Here is an 18,375-nt window from a genome sequence, read left to right on the forward strand (position 1 = left end):
TAAACACAATTCTATTCTATTCAACATATACCCTTTCCACCAACAATTATAATTCACAATAAACATCATATATTTCAATTTTTCCTTTTCTTTTCTTTTTCCACTTCATATTGTCAGGAATATTATTATCAAAAATGATGTTTTCATCTTAAATATGTTGAAATAAATGATAATAATAATGTGTGGAAGTATGGAACATGCCGAAACATAAAGATATTGGAATCATTAAAATGTTGAAATTTAGATTCATTAAATGTGAATAACACCCTTTTCACAAGATTAAATTTTGAGTTCATTTAACAGAGTATGTAAGATTAACATGTTCCACTAGACATGATAACATGTCATTATCACGTAAAGTGAACGTAACTCAATTTCATAAAATCGATTCATAAAGTAAGGTTTACACTTCTATACAATGAATTGTTTCTTATCTTTAGTTAGGTTTGCACTTATATACAATGAATTGTTCTTTATTTCTAGTCGATGTGTGATCTCCAATATACACCTTTCACGTCGAAAGTGACAGTTCGTACGTGAGATAACATATTATAAATGGTCTGATAACGGGTGACCTGATAAGCCCAACAAACACTCACTAAGATAGACTTGAAATGACTTTGATACTATATTACGAAGTGGACTTTAAGTTTAATTCAACTATATAAAATCGGCTCATAAAATAAAATTTACATTCACTTATATACAATAAATTGTCATTATCTCAAGTCATGTATGATGTTTGGAATCAACTATATGACACAAGGTAGCTATTATGGCTCTGTTCATTCCTCTTTCTCTTTGGCATTTCCCTATTTATGAGCATATTTTGTTTTATGCAGAATGTGTTGAAGGTACTTGTCCTGAGGAAGGGACACAGAGTTACTCTCACCAAATCGGCTAGGGAGGACCTAGAAGATTTTTGTGCACCAAATAATACTATATATGATAAGACTGATTCAAGCCATGTTTTTCTTTTCCTTTTATTTCACCTACTGTCTTTCATTCCGTGGCTCCATCACAAACAACCATGCACGTGTGTCACTTCTCATCACCTTCTTTGAGAGACACGTATTATAAATGAGAAACTAAAGTTTTCTAGTTTTTTCACCCTCAGTTATTGGTTATAACATCATGTGTGGAAACTTTCACCTGAGATCCTTATTTTGGATTACGTGTCTTGTTCTTGTCAAGTGATACATGCTAGGGTTTTATCTTTCATGTCTCAACATGGAACATTCATCTTTAACTTCTTCAGTGTTTGGTTCATTTCAGCATAAAGCTTCTCACACTATGCCAAATTTGTTTGATTTTCAACAAAGAGGAGGATACAACCAAGGAAACAGATACAATAAAAGGTGAAAACAAATCATATAAAATGTATTTCTACTTAAAAATGCTACAAAATACAAGTCAAGTGTTACCGATCCACAAAATAGATAATAGTATAAATTAATTATTAAAATAAATAAAATTTTAAAAACATTCCATAATTAATTATATGACCTAATATTGTAAACAATGAAACTTGTGCCTAAAGGAAGGGAGATTTAAAAATGTGAAAAGTAAAGTAATAAAAAGAAACTTTTATGCATGAAATTGGTATTTATGCATGATTTGTTGTGAAGAAAAGCAGAGAGTGGTACAAACAAAAAGTGGGGTTAATGATTTTACTTGTTGAAATGGAAGCAGGAGTTGATATTATTCTGGATTTGGTTGAAGAGACTGTGATGAGACCATTATATTATAGATTTTAACATTTTTCATTTCTTAAAATATCCATTCCTACCATATTAATGCAATTTAAACGATAATAACTAAATGTTTATCTTGAAGTCACTATTAAAAATATAAATTTATTAACTGTGCTAAAGATAAATACGCCTTAATTATAAAAATACTTTACACACCATTCTGCCACTGCATTTATTGCTTTATCAATGTAATGATGTTTTTGGGGACCAGACAAGTAGTGAAGTAGTTTTCCAAAATTGGCAATTTCATGTACCATAATTGCGAAATTGACCTTCAAGGAATGTTTTAAAACCTAATAGCAATATCATTTATTCAGTGGAAAACCTACTCAATAAATTGATCAACAAAAATAGATGAATAAGTTACTCCATCCTTCACAAAAATTAATTTTAAAATTAAAGTTATATATATCACGGGGTAAGTGGTTTAAATTGGGTGAGTTTAATTTAATTTTAAATTTAATTAGATTAATTTAAATCACGTGGAGTTATTATTTTATTTAATAACTCAAGGCAATTTAATTACATTTGAATTGTGTAATGGATTAATTACTTTAATGTTGTGTTTGTATCTTGGTGATTATTGTTCACCCGGATTGAAAAGGAAATAAATCTGATGTTTGTATTTGGGAGTTAGCAGGGATTAAGGGGAGAAGAAAAGGAAAGAAATGGGAAAAAGCTTCCCTGACTGATGAGATGAGAAGATTTGGAGAGAAACTTTTTCATTTTATCATATTACCCATCCGTTCACCTAACCTATGTGCCATAGCTGCCTATGCCCGTGCCATGTAGCTCCAATATTCCCTCCACGAGATTCTCACGCATGAGATTTCCTGCACAAACACAGCACAAATAGGGATTCATATATTGTTTGGTGGATAAATTCAAGTGTGTGAGTGATGAATAAATGAGAGGGATGATAAATATGGAAGAGAAGTAGAGATAAGTTATTTGTTTTGAGTTGAGGGAGTACTTAGCAGCGGTCGGAGGTGCTCGTCGGAGGTGCATGGTGGATATGCACGGTTGTTGGTGGTCGTTGGACGGTTTCGCTGCTGGTGGTGGGTGGTGGTTCCGCTGGTGGTGCTCGGTGGACGGCTGATTCACGGTGGTCGTTGGTGGTTATGCATCTTTGTTGTCTACGTTTCTGGAGTCTCTGGAGGTAAATTTTAGATAGATTTAGAATTTAGAGAATAAAATCTGAGAATGAAATGTTGAGAAGAAGAAATTTGTAATGTTTAGTTATTTATTTTATTTATGTTAATAGATGTATGTTGCTGCCTTTTGATTTTTCAAGTTTAATCACATTGATGAGTATATTAATGAGCATTAATGAAATTTTGAATGAGTTTTCTGCTAGTTAAATTTTTTTATTAATATTTAATTTTTTTCTTGTATTTGAAAATACATAGAGTTTATGTATAAAATTTTATTTTTTTTTAAAAAATAAAGTAATTTTTTTATAAATATTAGTTTAAATTTATAAAATAATTATAAGTATACAAAATATTTAAATATTTATTTTTTTCTAAAATCAAGTAAAAAATTTATAAATATTATTTTGAACAGGGTTTAAAATAATTATAGATAGTTTACGTATAATATTTATTTTTTTCCTAAATCAACTAAAAGACTTTATAAATTTTATTTTGAATTTATAAAATAATTACAAATATTTATATATTTTAAAATATTACTTTATAGATAGCCTACATATAAGATTTTATTTTTTCTAAAATCAAGTAAAAGAATTTTATAAATATTATTCTGAATTTATAAAATAATTATAAGTTTACAGAATATTTAAATATTTTAAAATACGTAGTCTACATATAATATTTTATTTTTTCTAAAATCAAGTAAAAGAATTTTATAAACATTATTTTTAATTTATAAAATAATTATAACTATACAAAATATCTAAATATTTTAAAATACTACGACAGTCTACGTATAATATTTATTTTTTAATATTTATTTTTTTTAAAATCAAGTAAAAAAAACCTTATAAATATTATTTTGAATTTGTAATACAATTATGACTATACCAGTTACAGAGTTTATATAATATTTTATTTTATTTATAAAAGTAAAAAAAATTAAGTACTATTATTTCTGTAAAGTATGGTTCTTTAGACTTAATAGTTAAATTTATATGATTGTCAAGGATTTGTGACTATGGATAACGATAACCATTGGTCTATGTATTTCGAAAATGTCGAGATGTCTAGCACGAATGACATGAATCCCGATGTAGTTGGTGTTGATTTCACACTAATTTCACAAATACAAGAGCAAATCAATTTGCGGGCACAAGTAGCAGCAATGACAATTCTTTGCATGATTGGATATGGATTGAATGTGTTGCATGTGTTAACCGAGACAAATAATGCTATACCCACCAGTGCAGAAACATAAAACAAATGCGGTTGTTTTGAATTTATAAATGCGGTTTTATAACCGCATTTGATCAACACGCACTTGTAAATCAAAAAATATAAATGCGGCTATATAGCCGCATTTATAAATACCATTTACAAGTGCGGTTATTTGCTTTAACCGCACTTGTATATGCCGAATCATTAAAAAAAATTAAAAATTTTAAAACATCGTCAATCTTGTGTGAAGCCAAGATTGATGAAGAGTCACGGGAGCGAACAACGGTGGCGGCAGCAGAAGCGACGACGGACAGGAAGCAGCAACGGAGCAAACCAAAAAATCCACAAGAAACCACGAAGACAATGAAAGAGTGCTTCGAGACCACTAATGCAAGGAAAAAAACATATAAGAAAAACATTTATGCATATATTTGTGAAGATGAAGAGGAAAAAAGAGAGTTCAAGAAACTTACCTTGCAAAAATGGAATGCAGATGCAGTAGAAGGAGACGAACTCAGAGTGCAAACGCGAAACGAAGGCAAAGACGAGAAATAAAGTTTGAAATTGTGTGTGGCGCGCTTCAAAATTTAAGGTAAAAAAGGATTTACGAATGCGGTTAAAGGTAAAACCGCATTCGTAAATCAAAGAATTTTGATTTACGAATGCGGTTATTCAAATAACCGCATTCGTAAATCAAGCGCTTTGATTTACAAGTGCGGTTATTCAAATAACTGCATTCGTAAATCAAAATAATTTCAAAAATGCCACCGCGTTTTTTTCGAAAGCGGGTAGCGCAAAAGCCGCACTAAATAAAGCGTATCATTTTCTTCTTTTTGCACTAGTGACCGGAGTTTATTCCACAAAAAGAGCATCGTCGGCAAGAATTGATGTCGTACTTGGTCCATACTGAAAGATGTCGTGACATTATTCGCATGATTCCGGAAGCATTTATTAATTTATGTCAACGAATAAGAGGAACGGGGATGGTTAAAGATGCATTTCGATCTACAGTTGAAGAACAAGTGGCTACTTTTTTACACATCATTGGTCATAACGTCAAGAATCAAAGTGTTACGTTCTTCTTTCATCGGTCCAGGGAAACAGTGTCTCGTCACTTCATAATGTTTTGAAGGCAATATTGATGTTGCATGGAGAGTTCTTAATTCAACCAGCTGGGACTGAGGTTGAACCTCATATCTTAAACAACAATCGATTTTTTTCATACTTTAAGGTATGAATATGAGAAACAATAGTTAAATATTTAATTAATGTTGTATGCAATTCAAGTTATTTATAAATGTGAAGTTGTTGTGTATTAGGATTGTTTGGGTGCCATAGATGACACTCATGTTCGTGTTAAAGTCCCCCGAGCTGATGCTCCTCGTTTTTGTGGAAGAAAAGACTGGCCAACACAAAACGTATTTGCTGCTTGTGATTTTGACATGAAATTCACATATGTTCTTGCCGAGTGGGAAAGAACGGCCTCTGATTCCAGGATATTGAAGGATGCGTTTGTACGAGAGGATCCATTGGTCATTTCGGAAGGTTAGTTGAGTGTGTTTTCAAGTGCAATAAAAATTCATTTGGTCATATGACTTATAATTAACAATTATTAATGGATGGTTGTAGGCAAATACTACCTTGGAGATGCGGGTTTTATGCTCAAAGCCCAAGTTATAACTCCATATCGCGGAGTTCGATGCCATCTAAAAGAGTATTCCCGAAGAGGTCCACAAAATGCCCGTGAGTTGTTTAATCATCGTCATTCCTCACTAAGAAATGTTATCGAAAGAACATTTGGTGTCCTCAAAAAGCGATTTCCAATTATCGCTAGCGGAACAGAGCCTCATTATTCTGTGGACACTATGACCGATATTGTTTTAGCATGTTGTATTCTTCATAACTTTCTTCGCGAGGTGGATAATGATGACTCTTTGTTGGAAGAAGTTGACCGTGAGTTGATGCAAGGAGATATAGATGCGTCACACTCACAAACTCGTGAGGATGACTACAGGCTCGGGTCACAAATTAGGGATACTATAGCGAATGAAATGTGGACAGGTTATTGTAATAATTAATTTTATGTAACATCCGTGAACTTATATTTATATTGTTGTAAGAACAATTTCATGGTTTAATGTTGACATTCCACCTTTATTAATATTTACGTATGAAACTATTTATGTTATTGCAAAAGTTTAACCTTTTCTATTAGGTTTTATCATGGATCACGGGAAGGGTATTGCTTCAGAGTCATTTGCGGCTGTCCGTGAACACAAGAAATGGACTACCGACATGGATTTTCGACTGTTGAATGCCATGATCGATGAGGCATCTATGGGTAACCGCATTGATGGTAGTTGGACGACGCAGGGTTACACAAACATCGTTAAATCCTTACATTAGAGTGGATTGGTAGGGATTACAAAAAATAATGTGAAGAACAGGCAGAAAAGCCTTAAGGACAAATGGCGTGAGATCCATGATCTATTTAGTGGACTGAGTGGTTTCGCTTGGAATCCAACCACGAAAATTTTCGAGGGCGAGGATGAAGTGTGGGATATGTTGATAAAGGTAATGTATTCAACTTGATGTTCACTTATCGCATACATTAACCACTAATTATGATTATGAGTGTATTTCTTTTCATTAATGAACAGGCAAAGCCCTCGGCCGCAAAGTGGCGTGTTAATCCCATCAGGCACTACAAGTTGATGGAAGACTTATGGGGGCTTGATCGTGCTACCGACCAAGGTGGGAGAACAACATTGCAGTCATCAAGTCGAACTCAGTCTCATCATTTTAATGTAGATCTTAATGATCACAATATGGAGGACATCCTAGAGGAGCCAGGATTGAATGCTACTCAATGTGAAACTCCTCGCTCAGTTGATCCTAATGTTGATTCATACAGCCCTGGCCCTAATATGACACCCCCATTGGTGCCATCACAGCCATCCCAGCCATCAGGTGGTACTTCTTCTTCAAGAGGCTCAAAAAGAAAAGCCCCCATGGTGGACGTCATTGATCTGCAACTAGAAAGACTTAACACAAGGTTTGAAGGATTAACTGATATCCTTGGGAGGGGTAGTGATCAGTCAGATAGGTTATGTCATATTGCTGAGCGACAAGCCATTTCATCTGAGATTGTCGCTTTGTCATCACAGCGAGTGGCTAATGCTACAGAAGAAAATTTGCAATATAACAGACGCCATGTTGTTGCAGAAGAAGAACGAAACTCCATATTTCGTGAACACACGCGCACACTCTGTCGTACATCGACTTTCCAGTACTCTGAATCTAATATCTGGGAAATGTTAGTGGAGATGAACATACAGGATGAAGATTTGTTGGATAACTGTTACAACTTATTGTGTGGTCATCCTAATGCGGTAAAACAACTCTTTGGCCTGCCTCTCGAGCGAAGAATGAGAAAGCTAGTCAAGATAATGACTACAAATCCCTAAACTACGTAAAAATTTGGTTGTATTTTATTATGCATATGTGTTTTTCTTTTCGAATCTGTAATCTTATTTATGACACGAATCTCTAAACAAATTAAGGACTTCCATGACTATTTTGAATGATACATATTTCAATGTATCATTCATATAATTTTCTGAAACATTATTATTATTATTATGCACAAAATTTATCAATGAATTTTGCTTAATAAACTAAAATACTGCATTAATACACATTAATATTTATTTCATAAAAAAAATCCTTTATCGAATTATAACTCCAACACATTATCAGAAATAATTTGTTCCATACCGGAAATAATCTTTTAATTGCATACAACTATAATTGAAAAATAAATAATTCACAATTACAACTTTGTTCTCAATAAAGTTTATGAATCATAAATATGATCCAAATTTTTTATATAATTTATATTTTTTCGAAGTTAGCTCGAACACGGTATCGAAAATAATGTTTCAATTTCCGAATAAATAATTTTAATTTAAAAACAATTATAACTCACAAATAATCAATCAAATTAATTTTGTATCAATTTTTAAATGTAAGGGCAAATGTGTAAAGTTACATTTTTATCAATTAAAAAAAATACAATTTCAATCACACCCATCACATCACTCACAAACTTTTATAAACTTTCCCTACACTTTCTACTCTATTTACCTTAATCCAAACATCCTAACTTTCTTTACACTTTCTCTTCAAATCATCTTAAATCCACTCCCTCATTTCTACTCCTAATTCAAACAAAGCCTAAAAGAAGTCACATATTTAAAAAGATATTTTAAAATAAATATTTAGAATATTTCGTAATAGTTATAAGACAAAACAACACTTGCACGTGCTTAAACAATATTAACTTATTAAGTATTGACTCTACTGGATAAATGGGTATGAAGTAAAATAATATAGCATAAATTAATGTAATTATGTATAGTTTTATTTGCATTATTGCACTTACGAGATGTTAAAACTAATACAATGATTATTCTGCAATCCCTTGCGCTACAGTAAGTGGAAGAGAATATGAGATAATAATAATAATAAATAATAATAACAATAATAATAATTTATATTTATATATAAAGATTCCTCCTTATAATATATCCTTATAATATATAATATATAAAGGATTTTTCCTATACATAATTTTTTTCTAATTTTTCCTTTATTTAATATATCTCATTTTATTAATATGATTAATATTTTATATAAATTACTTAAAAAATAAAATTATTTTTAATTTTTTAAATTAATGTTAAGGGACAGTTTTCATATGTAGACTAACACCTCACTCTTCCTTTAATTCTTTAAGGTAACAACATAAATAAATATTCATTCAGTTCTCACATTAAATCTCACATATCAAAAAAAATAATTTCTATTTCCAATCATCCTCTCCACTCCATTTCAAATAACTCTATTTTTTGGTAGAGTCATCATTATTTTGCATCTACCATTAAGTGGATTTTAACCTTACCTGAACATCATTACACTCTACGATCCCAAAAACATCAACGAAAGAAGAGAAAAAGCTTAAAGAAAAAGAGACACTCAAACCAGATGAAAAAAAGAAAGATTGATTAATCATTTTATAATTTTTCTTTTACATATTATTTTTTATTTTTTAATTTCGATTCATCTAAAATTATTTATATATATATATTAAATTTATATTTTTATAGAAGTTCAGTAAAATAAAAAAATATAAATACACATACACAAGCATCCATGTTTCTAATAATAATAATAATAATAATAATAATAATAATAATAATAGAAACAAACAGGAGTGCTTTAATCCAGAGAAATAAGTGCGGAGAGAGATTAAAAAATTAATACAAAATAAATAATAAATAAAATGGTGCAACGTTTAATAAAATAAATAAATTATTGATTTGTGTTAATAACAAATTAGTATAACACGATGTTGCTTTCATATGTGTATTGTTGCTTTCTTTTTACCCAATAAATTTAACATCATTTTATTATTGATGTAAAATAATAAAAATATTATTTTAAATAAAAGTGGGTGTTGGTTGGAATGTATTCATAAATTCAGAATATAATTCTGGATTTGGATTTTCAGATACTGATTATGGAATACGTTTTTCAGAATTTTTTTGCAAATTTTATTTTTTAGAATCTATTATTAGATTTTTAACTTATTTTTTTAAGAATGAAATTTTAATTTTTTAATTCTATTTCAGAATTTTATTTTTAGAATGCCAACAAATTATTCTAAATCTTATTTTTCAGAATATATTTTCTAATTTTGGATTACCAAATTCTGAAATGAAATGAAGAAAAAATCTGGAATATAAAAAATTGACAAAATGCATGTTAGAATTTGATCGAAAAAAGAATCAAAAGTCGTGTACTGTTTATGACTATGAAAGAGTGTAGTTCGCTGTTGTTTGTTTATGATCATTTGCGCTAAAATGTAAGAAAGAAAAGAAGTAAAATGATATGATTGGAAGAGCATAAATAAGAAGAAAAAGGTTTTTTTTATCATATTGCAATTTTAAAATGAATTTTTTTTTCCAAAAAATAAATAAATCGTATACTATATATATAATTTATTCAAACTAAAACTGTCAATGCAATTTATGATTTAAAAATAAAAAAATAATTATATATTACATATACGATTTTAATATAAAATGTATATGAAATATACGTTTTCAGTTTTAAAATAATATATTTTGTGAAATTAAAAGAAAATTAAAAAAATGGAATTCGTATATTTCATATACTATTTCTATTTAAAATATACGATTTTAATTTTAAGAAATAATAATCTGTAAAACAAAAAAAAATAATAAGAAAAAATCAAAATTGTATATGAAATATACGATTTTAATTTTAAAAAATAATAATATGTAAAAATAATAATAATAATAGAAAATCAGATAAGTTTAATTTATTATTTATAAATTATATATATATAATTAAAGAAAAATAGGTTTTTTAAAATGTTTTTTTAACTGAATAAGTTTTTCTAAAATAATTTTTTATTATATAATTAAAGAATGACTGAATTTAAAAAAAATATTTTTTTATTATATATAATTAAAAAGTTAAATATAATTTTTTATTTTTAATACATTAAAATTATTTTAAATTCTTAATAAATTACTGATGTAATACTTTAATAATATAAAATAATACAAGTTAATTATTTTAAAATAATGATTAAAGTAAATTTAATCTATATGATAAAAAATTAAGTTGATAAAAGTCTAAATTCAAAATGATAAAAATAAACTAGAAGCCGTAAAGCTAAATCAGATAATGTTAACCGAAAAAAATCATGTTTAAAAAGAACATGAAAGTTTGACATTAAGTGAAAACATACAAACATGACAATCTAATTTAAAAATTACGTAATTTAATGTAAAGATGAACGAATGACATTAAGTGAAAACATACAAACATGACAACCTAATTTTAAAATTACGTAATTTAATGTAAAGATGAACGAACTATCTATGAGATCTTGTCGCACTTGGGGGTCTTCTTCGTTGTCTCGGTGGACGTCTAAGCGGAGGTGAGCTATCATCATCATTATTTTCTTCTTCATTGTCGTCAGATGGAATATCGGATCCCATTGAAGGCATTGTGGGTCGATAACAATGCATGGTAGGAACTTGATGAAATGTGAATGGTGGTGTCATTGTTGAAGTACCAAACATCTGCGATGGACTTGGAGAAAAAATATTTCCTTATGATGGAAAATTGGTGTAAGTTAATGGCATTTGCTGGTAGGGAAGTTGGGCATACATGTTGTGGTGGTGCTCCACAAAGCTGAATATTTGTGGGTGGATTGAAGTTGGATTTGTTGTCCAAATTGTGTAACATTTGAAGAAGACCCAACATGATGGGGGTGACCTTCATAATGGTGTGGTTGACTATCGAATGACATGTCATACTGTTGTTTAAAAAAATAATTAATGCAGGAATTTTTAAAAAAATGACAATATGAAATGGGGTACAAATTGAACATAAATTGTCTTTAGACGTGGTCTCTATAGGTGAGACGTAGAGAATGGTATGAGTGATGTACCATTGCATGTAAGTTGATTCATCATGCAAATTGCCATTTTTGAGGAATGATACTCCCTGAATTAAACGATTTTGTCGGTCATTCCACATTGTTATCCACCTCTTGTGATACTGTGGCTAGTACCTATTTGTTATCCCACAGATGTATTCTCTGTGGACTTTATCGAGGTTGCATGGATGGTGTGGATTATGTTGTCGATACCCAAATTATCACATCACCCGATTTACATGATGAAATTCGAAATTGAAAAACAGATTAAAAGTACAACCGTCCAACTTACAATTGGCACATCAATTGTAATTAGACCACTAATTTGAGGTCGTCGATATGAAGTCCACAAAAATTGTCAATAACATGAAATGACATTATTAATTTGTTGGATTACTCATAAAGAATTTAATTATTAAAGGATGAAATGATAACCTGTTTTGATTACAGCTGATCTAGCGTTTTCCGAATTTCACCCACGTTTATTGCACTCGTGTTTGATGGATGAAAATTTTGAGACCACCTGCAATCAACGTTTGTCATGTCATCATTAATACAAAGTATTTTAATATACAACATTGAGCGGAAGAAAATAAATAATAATCTCCTTGCAAGCGAAAATCCAACCCCGACAACGATATCCTCAACACTCAATGGGTTAATGGTCGTGAAAAACATGTCATTCGGTTTCACGCCCAACACTCTAATAGCAACATACACCCTTCGATATTGTCTTGATTATAATTAATATCGTTATCCAGTGCACGATACAAACACGCTAACAAAGTTTACCCCCAACTAAAGTTTGATACATTATTCAAGTCAACCAGTAATATTAGATACATCAAACAAACTCGATTGCCTAATGTGTCGGGCATTAATAAACTTCCAATTAATGTCAGTACGTGCGCTCGTGCATGTTGTGCAGTAATAATATCAATTGCATTATGTGGCAAGTCCTGAAAAGAACTATTCAACCAAGATATATTGATTGTGTTTCCTTGAACCACAATTTTTGTCAAGGAGAACTCGTGCATGGCATTCGCGAGTTCAAGGAGAACTCGTGCTTGGCATTGACGAGTTCTAGGTGAACTCATTTAGGACATTAACGAGTTCAAGTTGATGGCATTGAGTGAAAGCACAAATGAAGGCACAAAGACACAAATGCACGCACAATTTAGTGAAAGCACACTTCAGTGTAACAAAGCATGGATAATAGATTTTTATAGGTTGTGCTTTAGTCAAGACCGAATGACCACACTACTCTACATGGAGAAGATTTAATGTCACAAGAAAAGTAACTATGTTATATATATATATATATTATATATTATATATTATATATATATAGATAGATAGATATTTGCTGCAACCAATCAATGAAAGCAACCATTTCAAAATCATCGAAGTTATTTCACAATTTAGGAAAAAAATCTTCGTGGGAAGTTTTCGATTGGAGCATAAATTGTCTTATATATTCATCTTCACAAGGTAATACTTTAAAGTTTGTACTAAATTTGTTTTCTAAGTATTCACGCTCATTGCATGCACTTTATAATAACAATATTAATTTCATGTTGCATGTGGTGGATGAATCCCTTTTACATTGGAGACAATTCTATTGGCACCCAGGAGGAACCCATAATAAGAGATATTATTAATGAATTTAATGAAGACGACGATGTTGATGATTTACCAAAAGATGGTGAGTTTGCAACATCATCACTCTAGCAAAGTGATTCCAATAACCGATCCGGAGAAATAGTTCAATATGACCTTTCTGAGCGGATGAGTTTTCCTAATAAAGAGGCTACTTTGGTTGCCATCAAACAATATCACATAGTTGAAGACTACAAATTTATTGTTGTGGAGTCAAAGACGGATCGATATGTAGCTCGATGCATTAACTACAATAACGGATGTCAATGGCGACTTAGAGCATCCTTCAGTAAAATTCGTGATATATGGGAGATCAAAAAAATTGAAGCACCCTATACATGTTTATCGACCATTATTTCTTATGATCATGTAAATTTGGACTCTAACCAAATTGCAACTATAGTGGTCAATTTCGTTAAAGCAAACTCATCCATCTATGTGAAAAGTTTAATTACAGAAATTAAAAGCTTTTATGGTTATTCTATATTGTATAAAAAAGCATGGATGGCAAACCAAAAGGTGTTTGCCATGGAATTCGAAGACTAAGTCGAATCCTATAATCATCTTCCAAGATGGTTGCAGGCGGTTCAAGAAAGTGTCCCTAAGACAATTGTCGAATATGTAACTCGACATTTTATTATAGACGATGTTCAAGACAACTCGTGTTACATCTTGAAACGTGTATTTTTGGCTTTCAAACCTTGCATTGATGGCTTCAATTACTACAAGCCAATAATCCAAGTTGACAAAAAAATCTTGACTAGAAAATACCATGGGAGTTTGCTAACTGTAATTGGTCAAGATGGCAACCAAAACATATTCCCTTTTAGCTTTTGCAATAGTTGAAGGTGAAACAAAAGAAGCATTGATTTGGTTCTTTCGCCTATTGTGATCACATGTCATATCGCAACAAAAAAATTTCATGATAACTGATAGAGGAAAGGCCATTTTATTAGTATTAAAATCTCCAGAAGTTGCTTAGGAAGGACATGGTCTCCTATGAGTACATTGCATCTAACTTCAATAAGAAGTTCAAGAATGACGAGGTGAAGAGACAATTGATAAACATGGGTCAGTTGTAAGTTGGGCAATTATACCTTTAATCTGTTTTGCAACTGTCGAATTTCATCAAGCAAACCGGATGATGTGACAATTCGGATATTGACAACACATTCCACATGACCCATGCAACCTCGATGAAGTGCACAAAGAGGACATGTGTGGGGGAACTTATAGGTATTGGCTACAGTATCACAGTGGTGGATAACAATGTGGAATGACCGACAAAATCGTTTAATAGGGAGTACCATTTCAGAAACAGTCATTTGCTTGATGAATCAACTTTCATGCAATGGTACATCACTCATACCATTTGTTGCGTCTCACCTATAAAGGCCACGTCTGAAGACGATGTATGTTCAATTTGTACCCCATTTCATATTGTCATTTTTTAAATTCCTACATTAATTATTTTTTTAAACAACAGTAAAACATGTCACTCGATAGTCAACCACACCATTCCAAAGGCCACCGTCTTCATGTTGGGTTTCAATATGTTGGGTCTTCTTCAAATGTTGCACAATTTGGACAACAAGTCCAACTTTAATCCGCCCCTAATCAATCACCACAAATATTCAGTTTTATGGAGCACCACCACAACATGTCTGCCCAACTTCCCTACCAGCAAGTGCCATGAACTTACACCAATTTTCCATCGCAGGGAAATATTTTTTCTTCAGGTCCATCGCAAATGTTTGGTACTTCAACAATGGCACCACCTTCCGCCTTTCATCTAGTTCTTACCATGCATTGTTATCGCCCCACAATGCCTTCAATGGGGTTCGATATTCCATTTGACGACAACAACGAAGAAAACAATAATGATGATAGCTCACCTCCGTTGAGACGACCACCGAGACAACGAAGAAGGTTATGTGGGACAGAATCTTATAGATAGTTTGTTCATCTTTAGGTTGTTAAATTGCATAATTTTTAAATTAGGTTGTCATGTTTGTGTGCTTTCACTTAATGCCAGATTTCCATGTTCTTTTCAAGCATGTTCTTTTTTATTAACGTTCTCTATTTTAATTTTTCGGTTAGAGTTTTCTATTTATTTCTGGTTTATTAAGAATTCAAAATATTTTTAATGTATTAAAAACCAAAAAGTTGTATTTAATTTTTTCATTATATATAATAATATTTTTTTTTAAAATTTAGCCATTGTTTAATTATATATAATAAAAAATATTTTACAAAAAACTAGTTTTCTTTAATTATATATATAAAAAAAGTTATAAATAATAAACTAAACTTATCTGGTTTCCTATTTTTTTATTTTTTTATTTTATACATTATTATATATTAAAAATTAAAAACATATATTTCATATGAATTTAAATAGAAATCATATATGAAATATACGAAGTCCAAATTTTTTATTTTTTCTAATTTTATACATGATTATATATAAAAAAAAATAAAAACATATATTTCATATACGAATTTTAAATTTTAATTTTTTTTAATTCGACGTAAGAAAAAATTTTAAAATTTGAAATTGTATATGAAATATATGAATTTTGTTTTTATTTAAATCGAAACTTAGGTTGGCGAGTTTAAGTAAAATAAATAGTATATACTATTTATCCATTTCCCAAAAAAATGTTATTTTTCCTATTTTAGGAAATTCGTTTAAAATAGCACTAGTTTAGAACAAAAAAACCCACAATCTCACGTAAAACTATTGATAAATGGAAGAAACATGTTATAATGGGTCGGAATTTTTTTTTTGTGGAGGACAATTAATTTCATAAAAATTAAAATGCTTTATAATAAAATATACCATTTAAATAAAAAAAATTGAAAATATGGAATTTTAGAATTTAAAAGAGTAGTTTGATAATTTAAATTTAGAAAATTTTAAATTATATCTAAATAGGAAGAATTTGAATTTTGATATTTTTTAATTAAATCAATGTTTGTATTCTTTGAGTTTTCTCTCTCATTCCATTTGGGTTAGGATGTGGTTAGTTTGGTTAAAATTGAGACGGGCCAACTTCTTTTTTTTAGTAATGTTAATGTAAGTAGATATTTTTCTGACGCTGAGATTTTTAAGTTGTTATTACCAATTTTTTTATTTATTTTTTCAATAAAGACTAGTATTATTTTTTAACTAACATTATTTAAGATCGTTTTCATCAACCTCAATCAACTGTGATTTGACTTATATTAAACACAAATTTTTGGTTAATATTAACATACATAATTTTTTAATTGATATTAATTGAGTTTTTTTTACCAATGTTGATAATTTACTATTCCATTTAAACATAAATTCAAATGTATAAGCGGAATGGGATAAGAAGGAAGATGCTAATAATTTCTTTTTCCTTTAAATGTAAGATTGAAATAAATTGGCAGAGTATTAATATAGAGAAAATAAAGTTGTTTAATTGAATAAAAATATAAGGAAAAAATAAAGTCAAATATGAATATAAATAAGAAATAATACTGTACATCTCACTAGTATTTAAAAATTATTTTATCCCTCTCTTTACTATCATACTAATATTATTTTTTATTTATTTATTGATTTTTTTTTTCAATCAAATTCACTCTTTGGATTTGAGTGACTATTCAATCGGAAAACCACTTATATTGTTACGAAGTAGACTTTAAGTCTAACTCAACCCCATAAAACCGGCTCATAAGGTTAAGGTTTGCACCCACTTATATACAATGAAAGGCTCTAACTTATATACAATGAATTGTCCTCATCTCTAGTCGATGTGGGATCTCCATCACATATTTTGATTAATTTGTTTGCGACAAATTACAAGTGCAAATTTGAGGGGATGAATTGTTTTTCATCCTCGCTCACACGAGGTGAAACAAGGAGAAAGTCACATGGATTTAAGAAAATACAAAAATGTCCTCTTACTTTTAACTGTGCATGTAAGATCTAGAAAAAGCGCCCTGCACATTCATTTTCTTCTTTTTTTCTCAATATGCTTTCTCTCTCTTTATTCTCTCTCCCTTCTCTTTTCATTTTCTCTCTCATACCTCATCTATTATAAAATTTAATCATGTCATGTTGTAGCTGAGGAGTCAGGGTAGATTTCTACCCGATCAGATTTACAAACAAAGTAAGTTCATTTTTGCTCTAAGGATCCTTTATTCTTTGTTTTTCTTTAGGATTTAGTCATCAATCTTAGTGGGGTCAGTTGAAAAGAGTAATCCTCTCAACTTATTCTACTACAAACTGAATTTTGTTCTATTTGGATAACTTGCATTAGGCCCTTATACTTGAAGCTTTTATAGACTGTGGGGATAAAATTCCAGAGGTTGCTTGGAAAACAAGCAATTAAGGTAAGGGAAGCTAATTTTAACTTTTAATAGTACCCTATGCTAGAAGATCTGAATGTGGAGGGGACGTGATCCCAAATTTCAATTTCTCTTGCAGGGACGTTATTTGATAAAATTGTTTGATTTATGTTGTGTGAACATGTACAAATATTAGATTTTGATAGTTTGGAAGTTAAATATTGTTTTGATGTTGGAAAGGTTCTTAAATGTTATAAATTTTTAAATGTTATGTGATTGAATGGTATGTATCATATATGAATGGTGAAAATTGTATGAAATTGATGTCATACATTTGAGATAATGTATGAGTTGTTGTTTGATAGTACATTAAGTATGAAAAACCTATGCTTAACAGAGATCCTTTAGCTTCACTAATGATCTAAGTCATATAAATTAAAATATCATGTGGTGAAAAGCTGACGAGGGAGTTCATACACACCGGGTCCCACTACAAACACTCGGTATTGGATGTTTGAACTTATCTTGATCCTTGATGTATGGATTAGATGTTAGTCTTTGGTAGGGGCATACTTAATGAGTCTTCCAGAAGACGATGAATTCATGTGTAGTCAATGTGATTGAAACGAAATCAAAGTACTATGGAAATCCAATGATTGTTGAGAAAAGTGTTCCTCTCAACTTGTTTTACCACATACTAAAATTTGGTAATGTTTGGATAACTTGT

The sequence above is a fragment of the Phaseolus vulgaris genome, chromosome 5 (genome assembly GCF_051622355.1).
Source record: "Phaseolus vulgaris cultivar YP4 chromosome 5, ASM5162235v1, whole genome shotgun sequence".
Lineage (NCBI taxonomy): Eukaryota > Viridiplantae > Streptophyta > Magnoliopsida > Fabales > Fabaceae > Phaseolus > Phaseolus vulgaris.